The sequence below is a fragment of the Mus pahari genome, chromosome 7, assembly GCF_900095145.1.
Source record: "Mus pahari chromosome 7, PAHARI_EIJ_v1.1, whole genome shotgun sequence".
Lineage (NCBI taxonomy): Eukaryota > Metazoa > Chordata > Mammalia > Rodentia > Muridae > Mus > Mus pahari.
Genome location: NC_034596.1, coordinates 31,726,035 through 31,735,601, shown reverse-complemented (window position 1 = coordinate 31,735,601; position 9,567 = coordinate 31,726,035). Strand labels below are relative to the sequence as shown.

At 48.5% G+C, this 9,567-nt stretch overlaps 1 protein-coding gene across 4 annotated transcripts in view; it reads right to left on the bottom strand.

The window, feature by feature from the left end:
* The window catches only part of Atxn7l1 (ataxin 7 like 1), a 221,338-nt gene that overhangs the window by 111,277 nt on the left and 100,494 nt on the right, over nucleotides 1-9,567 (bottom strand). The gene's annotated exons all lie outside the window — the stretch shown is intronic.

Genomic DNA, 9,567 nt, shown 5'->3' with positions numbered 1-9,567 from the left:
CTTTTCTTATTTTTCAGGACTGGGTTTCACTGTGTAGCTGTGGCTGCAGACTAGGCTGGCTTTGAACTCACAGATCACCTACAGCCTCTGCCTCGAGGGAGCTGGGATGAAAGGCAAGCACCCGCACTGCCCAGTTTAGGAAAGAAGAAAGTTCAAAAGAAGCTCGACGGTAGCTGAGCTTTGGCTTTCACTTTCTTCCATGTATTCACGTGTGTGTCTGTGTGCATGTGCCACATGCGTGTGAGTGCCAGAAGGTGCTGGACCCACTGGACCTGGACTTACAGGTGGCTGTGAACCATCTGATTTTGGTGCTGGGATCTGAACATGGGTCCTCTGCAAGAGCAGGGGGTACTCTCGGCCATTGACCCATCTCTCCAGCCCTGATTCAATTTTCTTAATCAATGCCTTTATACCCATCACACCCTTACTATGCAAGCTCTGGGGCTCTCGTCTTCGGGGTTGTTAGTTGTGTCGTGAGAGCCGAGGACAGAAAGGTCACAGTTGTCACATATAGGACAGCCACTAAGAGAGGCTATGAAAACCCCGCCCTGGGCACTGAGGACAGGATGAAGCATGACTTAGTGGTCTTCTGAGCTAACAGGTCTGGAACAGAGTCGACATACCTGCCCTCTTCTCCATCAGGTCCGAACTCACTGCTGAGAGCCACTTTGGCCGAGTTCTAGACACACTATCCTTTAAAAAAATGATCCAGGTCAGAAGGATTTTCTCTGTGCTATAAATAGAGCCTTCATGCACCCACACCACTGGGCTACACAGGCATCTACCAGCTGTTCCCATGGGGGCCCTATGTCATCCCCCCCCCACGCACTTGCAACACTATGTACAGCCCACATGTGCTTCAGAGGGCGTCTGCTGTGACTTCCAAGGAACGTTAAGCCCCTATTTCCAGCCCCAGAGCCTCTTCCACCTTTAACTTGAAAGCATTTCAGACAATCTATTTTGTAAGCAATTAACCGCGGTGAATAATAGAATTTTATATTTATGCTAATTATTTTTTTAAAAAAATGATACTTTCAATCACTCTTTGAAATCTGAACCGGTTTGCCCACTGCTCCCGAAAACAAAGCTGTCATTCGACGGTTGCTCTTCCTCCTGGTCATTCCCAGATTCCTGCGACTCTAACCTTGGCCAGTCACTGGCAGGGGAGGGTGGTGGATCTCTGTACGCCATTATAACATACACGAAGGAAGACTGGTCACAACACACCACATGGTGACTTCTCACAGGTTGAGGCCCACAAATTCCATGCAAGGAACAAGGAACCACCCCCACCCCCCACCCCCAGAAAAAGGTCGGGCAGCTCATGCTTATGTGTCCAGTGCTTAAATGTCAAATCTATGGGGCAGGAAACTGGGAAGGGGAAAGGGTCAGCAAGTAGGGAAGACCAGGATCAACGTGGAACTCCCAGGCCTCGGTTAGAACCCCATCATGGCTGAAGGTCTTATCGTTCCTTGTGGCTTTTGACCTTGATAGGAAAATCCTGTGGCAGCAAGGGCTGTTTTCCACAGAGCTAAACACACACACCTACTTAGGACTGAAGCTGAAGAAGGTTCCAGAAGACCACAAAACAGTTGCCGTCACCGCAGACAGCTAAGGGACAAGACACATGTGGCAAAGTGGCTGTAGCCCCTCTTCATTTCCGGTTCTCCCAAGAAGTCCTTGCGTGGCTTCTCTGGGAGAGCAACCTGCAAGACCGGGAATTCTGGGAAATGTCTTGTCCCCATGGATACCTAACAGAGCACCTGGGGGGGGGGGGGTTCTGCCCGATCCCTGGGTCCCCAGCTGGGTTACCCTGGTGGGATTCTGACTTCCACGTTTCCTCCAATGGGACTAAGATGGTCTGTCAACTGAAAAGCTGGCTCGAACCTCACTACTGACTTCACTTGGGTTTCTCGAAGATCAATTCTACGGGTTCTTTGGTCCTAAGAGTAGCATAGCGTGTCCCCTGTTGTCTTTGTTTCCATCCTTTCTGGTGCTACAGAAAGCACCCAGGGCCTTGCACATGTCCCGACCACTCAGGTTGTTTTTTTCTAAGGCTCTCACCTTGTGTTTCCCATGGTCCTGCCTTCCCTGTGCGCTGTGTCTCTTGGTTAATGCAGCCACGGCCCCCTGTAGCCCTCAGCACAGCACCTGTGCCCTGCACGACCAACCGACCCCTAGTGTCCTGGGGCTAAGTGGATTAGGAACAAGGGGTGGAAGATTCTACACTCATCCTGATGCCATCCAGTTTATGGCAAGCGACTCGGGCATTTTCACTGCTCAGCTTCTAAATGAATCAGCTCTTTCTTGCAGGCACACACTAATTAAGTGATTAGGTACAGCAAAGTGGACAGTGCACACTGAACTGCTGCACAGCAGCAACCCGCGCTGGTGGGAGCTTTGCTATAGGCTCACAGCTGGCCGAGCTGCAGCTGCGGAGTCCTCAAAGATGGCTGGAGGAGAAGCCATATGGATACTATATATGTGCCTGGTGCTAGCAGAGGTCAAAAGAAGACATAAGAATCCCGAAAATTGGAGTTACAGATGCTTGTGCACCAAGACTTATGGGTACTGGGAACCCATAAGTCTAGAGTACCAAGCGCTCTCAACTGCTGAGCCATCTCTCCAACCCCACAAAGGCCTTGGTTTTTTTTTTAATACACACACACACAGGCAAACATTCATACACATAAAATAAATCTAAAAAAGGTTTAAACAAGGGTTTTGGGATGAACTTGGATCTCTCTCTCTCTCTCTCTCTCTCTCTCTCTCTCTCTCTCTCTCTCTCTCTCCCTCTCTCCCCTCCCCCCCTTCTCCCTCTCTCCTTTTGGAATACAATCCCATGTATCCCAGGGATGGCCTCAGACTCTTGACCCGCCCAGGCTACACCTCTGCACCATTTTGAGCGTGGGTTTTCTGCGGCTGGCCTTCCCCGCCGCCTTTCTATCCCAGTAAACCGCAGAACAGCGGAGTCACCCATGCTGAATGCTGCTGCGTTTCTGAGAGCCACAGCAGCACGTCTTTCCTGGACCTGCTGATACACCTGCCTGAAACAGGAAGCAAGCCTCGAGAGACTGGGCCCTGAACCTTCATCCTTTTTATCTGCATCTCCAGCAGAGTCTGGTAGGAAGTACATTGGCTATGGGGCTCCAAGCCTTGGGCTGTAGTTACAATTCTGCCCCTCAAATGCCCCTTAGCCATTCTTAGCCTCACATGCCTCCTCTGGTTCATGCGATGTCCGGTACACTTGAGACAGTCTGTAGAGACACCTCCAGGCCCCAGAGTGCTGTGCAGAAGGGAAGACGGGTGCCAGGGTGTTTACTTGGTAAGGGCTGTCTACTGACTGGCTTTCTTGTCCAGTCAGGGAGGCACTGTGTGGAAGGACCCATGGTAAGATGCCCATGCGGAAACCCTCAGTGGTGGAAATGAAGTTACCCAGTGTGCCCAGGACAGTGCAGAGCGACAGCATATGCCTCCTCACTAGCGACCTTGGTAAGTCCATACAGTGCCTGCCAGTCTGCGCCCTTACTTTTGTTTATCTAACACACATTTCCTGAGTACCTACTGTGAGAACTGAATGATAACAAAACCAGACCAAGCCTATATTCCCACAATCTAGCCCATTCATATTAAATAGGTGTGAGTTTGGACATGTGTGTTGAAGAGGGGATGGCCAGTGGGGGTCCAGGAAGCTCAGCAAAAGCTTTTGCGGGATTCTAGATCTCAACTGAAAAATATTAACAAGTTCAGATGAACCCTGATAAGAAGTAAAAGAAAGGATGAAACTTCTGCCCTTCACCCCTGAGGCCCTTTCTGTGTCACTTCGAGTTTCCAGGGTCTCCTTCACAATGATCTGACACTACTGAAATGTCCACGTGGCTTACTAATACCTCCAGGGATCTTCATCTAATAGGAATGAAGGCCTTAATCCAATCACAAGCTGGAAGGAGGGTCGCTCTACAGGAGACACTAGGACCACAGTCTTAGGATAGCCACCCCTTGCAGCCTGGCATTTAGGGGGACAAGAGAGGCGGAGGAAGTAGGTTCTGCAGTAAGAATGAGTCCCCGAACCAATCTCCACGCTAAGGATGAACGGGGTCCAGGAAGCTATGAGAGCAAGCGGGAGGAAGGCCTGTGAGAGACCAGGTCTGATTTAGGGGAGAAGGCAATGCAGACTAAAGAAATAACTACATAAAAAGTTCCAAAAAGAGCATAAATATGCAACCACAGCTTAGAGAAGCCGGATACACAGGCTTCTTCTACTCAGCTCTGACCTCGGCAGCAGACAAAGGTCACCGGGTGCCTCCAAATCAGAGGTGCATTTTACCCTATGACGTCACTTCCAAAGCCCAAATTCTTGAAAGACGGGCCGTGAGCTCACACCAGATGGACTCCGTAAGAGATAATCTTGGGGAAATAAAGTGCAGACACTGGAAACCACACATCAGAGGGCTACCCTGAGCAGACACCTTCATACACCACACAACCAATGGGACGGAACTGTGCCAAGTCCCCAGGCTGCTCGGTGCTGGCCTCCCTCTGAAGGAGCTTTTTATTGTCTTCAAGATTCCTGGTGCTTCAGGCATTGCCGGCCGCAGAGGGCCAGGGCCTTAGACATTGGCCCGTTCTTCCTCTTTTACACACCTTGATTTGGTGTGGTTGGTTTTGAGACAGCCTCCCACTGTAGCTTCTACACTGGTCTAGAACTCCCACTGGCCTCCTCCCTCAGCCTCCTGAGAGCTGGGATGAGAGGCCTGGGCCACCGCACATAGCCTTTGCATGCCTGTTCCTCATGCTCTGTTTCTTTCCTTGCCAACTGATCTATTAGAGACTGTGCAATCTAACCCGCAGTTTGCAGTACGGCCATGTGCACTCGATTTTAATGATAATATCAGCTGAAAATCATTCTGTTCTCCCAGGATCCTTACATCCTTACAGATGGTACAGCCAACGGTCACTGTTCTCTCATGACTGGACGGGCCAAGGGCTCCTTCACGATAAAGGTAATGGGGAGGCAGCAAAGAAAGCAAGGTCAAGTGATCCTCTGTGTGCCGTGTGTGTGTGTGTGTGTGTGTGTGTGTGTGTGTGTGTGTTATACTTTCTGCGATTGGAAGTGGCTGGGGGAATGCATCTCTGTAATGTCTTCCAATAAAGTCTGCTCCAGTAGGAGGCACATCTGTAATGAGTGATGGCTCACAGGAGGCTCCAGGGTTCAGGATTGTATATGTTAGGTTTCATCAAACATGATTACATAATAAGGAGGCTGATGCAGCAAAACCTCCAGAATCTAAACCACTACCCAGACTCGCCAAATGTATGGAAAAATCAATTATAGATGGGCAGGAGATTAAATCTGGACACTTACTTAGGGTTTGGAGCAAGTGTCAAGACTCTTTCCCTGTCTCTAATCTCGGCAGGCAGTCCCACAAACACATTATCAGCACTTTGAAAGGTCTTATCAAATATTGACTTAATAAAGTGTTCATCTACTTAATGGTGACCTCCAGACACCCCTAATAAGTCCAGGGCCCCTCATTATATACTACTAAGCAATGGCATTCACAAAGTAAACAAAACAAGTGGGTTGTGTCCTCCTAGGAGGTAGGGATTTTACCACTGAAAGACTATACATGTAGGGGGTGGATTCTGATTGGTGGGGGGAGACAAAGTGTTCCAAAATGGGAATTCGATGAAGAAGAAGAAGAAGAAGAAGAAGAAGAAGAAGAAGAAGAAGAAGAAGAAGAAGAAGAAGAAGAAGAAGAAGAAGAAGAAGAAGAAGANGAAGAAGAAGAAGAAGAAGAAGAAGAAGAAGAAGAAAGAGAGAGAGAGAGAGAGAGAGAGAGAGAGAGAGAGAGAGAGAGAGAGAGAGAAAGAACATCATTCAAGGTGCTTTTCAAATTCAATAGGATACTGAAATTATTTTCAAATTTTTATTACAGGATTAGTGATGTGGGCAAGTAAGACCCTAAAACAACTGGGGAGGAATCTCAGAAGTTAGAATCTAACTGGGCACAGGTGAGCATTATGTTCTTACTTCTGTCCTGGGTTCTCTCAAGAATTGTGTTTGTAAAAGTCACCAGGCTTGCAAGGACTCCTGCCAGCTCACAGTGATCTGAGAAAGCACTGGGGCAGGAAGCATCACCAGGGAGAAGGCACTAAATGCAAATCTGACAGGCAGACAATTTCTTCCCTGGGCTCGGGAGTTTAAAAAAAAAAAAAAAAAAAAGTGCTTGCAAGACTGAGTTCCTGCTCTCGGGCTGTAGATGGTAAAAGATTTCCAACCCTGATTTTACAATGCTCTAGGGCACAGCCAATGATTACAATGTGTGCATTTAAAATTCTCAAAGCCAAATTAATCTCAATCCCTGTTCACTGAAAGGGCAAATATCTCTCCAAAGCTCCCTCACCTCAGCTATGGCGCTGGTGCACCGTTCGGAAAGATTGTGGTAACCACGTCTTAGCATCTCCTCCTCTGGGCTGAGTGACGCTGTAACTCAGATGTTTCAGTATAAGCAATTCATATTCATTCTCTCCTCCCTCTCCCCTCTCCCTCTCCCTCTCCCTCCCTCTCTCTCCCCCCTCTCTCTCACCAGGAATTCCAGAATTCTCTGAGCCCTTTCCTCTCCCTGGCTGCCCTCCCAGCCTTCCTCCAATCCTGTCTCTGAGCCCAGCAGTGATGTCTGCAGGGAATCCAGAGCTTATCAGGGGAATAAACCTATTACGGCTTCTATCAGCTCACTTCTCATGCCTGGCGAGCTGGGCTAAGTGTGTTGCATGCAGTAAGGCGGTTAATCCTCACTCGACCCCCTCTGTAAGAGCTTGAGCGACTTCCATCCCCAGGAAGGTTTAAGCTTAAGAAGAGCCAGAGTTAGCCAAGGTGAGCTGAACAGGAAACTCAGCTGCAAGCCTGGTTCTGGAAGTTCCGAGTGATCACTTTCTTCTACCTGAAACTGGAGGTCCGACTTCCTGTTTCTGAACAATGGAAGGACTCCACAGTGCCGCTGCATCTGTTCCTTCCGTAGAGACCAGGAGGATGGATCCGGGGTCACACCCCAGTGCTGCTGCCCCACCGTACAGCCTCAGCAGCAGCCCCCTCATCTGCTGGGCTTGGGCCTACACTATCCTGAGAGGCGCCGGACTTTCCTGTTGACAAATGGGTCAGGGCCTCCGTGCGTTTCCTCGCCAGTCCGTGGGCATCCGTTCAAAGGCGACCCCTCTGATGGTAAGGTCGAGCATTTGAACACAGGGCTGTCAAGGTGAGTCCTTGATCAGGGAGATGTGTTGAAGAGAGAAACACATGTGAGTCTATCCATGCTCTTGAGCCATCCCTGCTGAGGCTCAAGGGCTGCTCCATCCTGCTTAAAAGCCTCTTTGAAGACTGCCTCTGTTCTCAGCTCAGCCTTGAGCCCAGTGCAAGACCACTGGGCCATGGGTCACGGGAATGTTGCCCTCGAGGAGGGAGAGTGTGTTGTTACGAAGCAAGAGCAGACCACAGGCTTAGTCCCTTCAGCATCCCATTTCCTTGCCTGCTTCTGAATCAAAGGGTGATATCCCCAGAAATTCTTAAGGAGAGACCAAACAGTTGAGGTTGCTTAGTCTTGAGTGTTTAGCCTCCAACATTATGAGCTAAATAAACCTGTTTTCTTTACAAGGTACCCAGACTCAGGTAGTTTGTTATAATTACAGAAAAGGATAAAGACACCTAGCAATCCACATTTTATATTACCAATCACTATGTGATAATAGTGAATATGTGTGTGTGTGTGTGTGTGTGCGCAGATGTACATGTGACTTTTCCCAAGAGAGTGGCAGCAGTAGGGAGCAGGATGTGAGCCAAGAAGGGGAAAACCTTATAGATCTGTGTGACAAGTTCTCATACCACTAATCCCTATCGGTCGCTACAAGCATTAATCCTCCCAGAGCACAGGGAGTTAAAGATGAAACCACCCTTGGAACTGAGACCAATTATCCATGGCAGTTTATTAAATACGGAAGGCTTCTAGGCCTTATTAACGGGAATGTTTAGTGCATTTTCATAGCCTCAGACAGCCACTTCTTCGCTTGTCAGCACCTGCCGGCAGCAGCTGGAGGAACTGCACCAATTTTGCTGTATGTGCAAATCAATTTGATGTCTCCCCCAAAGACAAAAATCGGTAAAGTCATCAAGACCTAGTGAAGGCATGTCACCGACAGCACTGACATGAAGAGCCTGAGGAGGTATGGCCCTGAGGTCAGCGGTGACTTCTTCCTGCCTGGTTTAAGTGATTTTCACCATCATCTTCCCCACCTGTCCCATCAGCATGAGGTGGGGATGAGGGCCAACCAGCTCCTCCCTGTCTCCTCCAAGTCTCCGGCTCTTTGGCCTCCTTCTTCTCTCTTGTACTAGTTCCTTAACTGTTGATATGTCCATCCATCTGCCAGTATATCTGTCCATCTGTCCATCCTCCCACCTACCCATCCATCTATCCACCTACCCACTTATCCATCTATCCATCCAGCCATCCCTCTACCCATCCACCTTCTGATGGATCCATCCATCCACCCATCCATTTAACCATCATCCATGCATTCGTCCAATAGATATTTGAGAAGGACTCAATGTACAGGCATTTAGAGAGTGACAGAGTATATTTATATCTGGTTTTACAGTCAAAAAATGCTTTTGTATACATTATTTCATGAAATTATCACAATGACCATATGAGGTGGCTGTTAGTATCACAGGTTTATAGACAAGGACACAGATTCTAAAGGACCTCTCACTTACTAAAACAACATAGCCAGCAGGTGTCAGGGTCTGGACATAAATTCAGGCATTTATTCTGTTAAAATTTCATAACAATACTCTTCTAGAAACTGGGCTGTATAATTTTTCTATTTGTCTTGCTGTTATTAACTAAATGCCATGATCCAGTCACAGCACATACAGGCTCTGAGGGGTATAAACACCAAGTTTCTGCCCTCACAGAACTTGTGTTGTAGCTAGGGAAACAGACATTAAAACATATGTTCACACAATAAATATTTGTTTTCAACACATGAGGGAATACTAGTCTAGATGTGAAAATTAGGGACGTTTCCAAGAAGAAGTAATTACTAAGATGTATTCTGAAGGGATGAGTCAGAGTTCTGGGGGAAGGGAGATGGAAGAAAACCATCGTGTTAGGGAGGGGAAAGCGTGTGCAAAGGCCCTGTGGCAGGAAGACCCAATGTGCTGGAACTTTCAGGCTAGGCAGGTGCACTGGCATAGGAAAGGGAGCCTGGTACTGGCTGTTGTTCAGACCCCACAGACCTTGACGCCACGATAATGGATTTTAGGTTTAACTTAAGAGCAAGGGGAAGCCACAAGTCACAGGAATGTCACGACCAACTCTGATTTGGATTCTGACTTTGGTGTGCAGAATGGGCTGTAGAGAAGCGAGAGTGGAAGCAGGGGAAACAGCTGGAAGGCGTTGGCAGTTGTCCAGGTGAGACGTGATGGCAGCTTGGACCTGCAGTGGTGGTGGTGATGGTGGTGGTGATGGTAGTGGTGGTGGTGGTGGTGATGGTGGTGGTGATGGTGGTGGT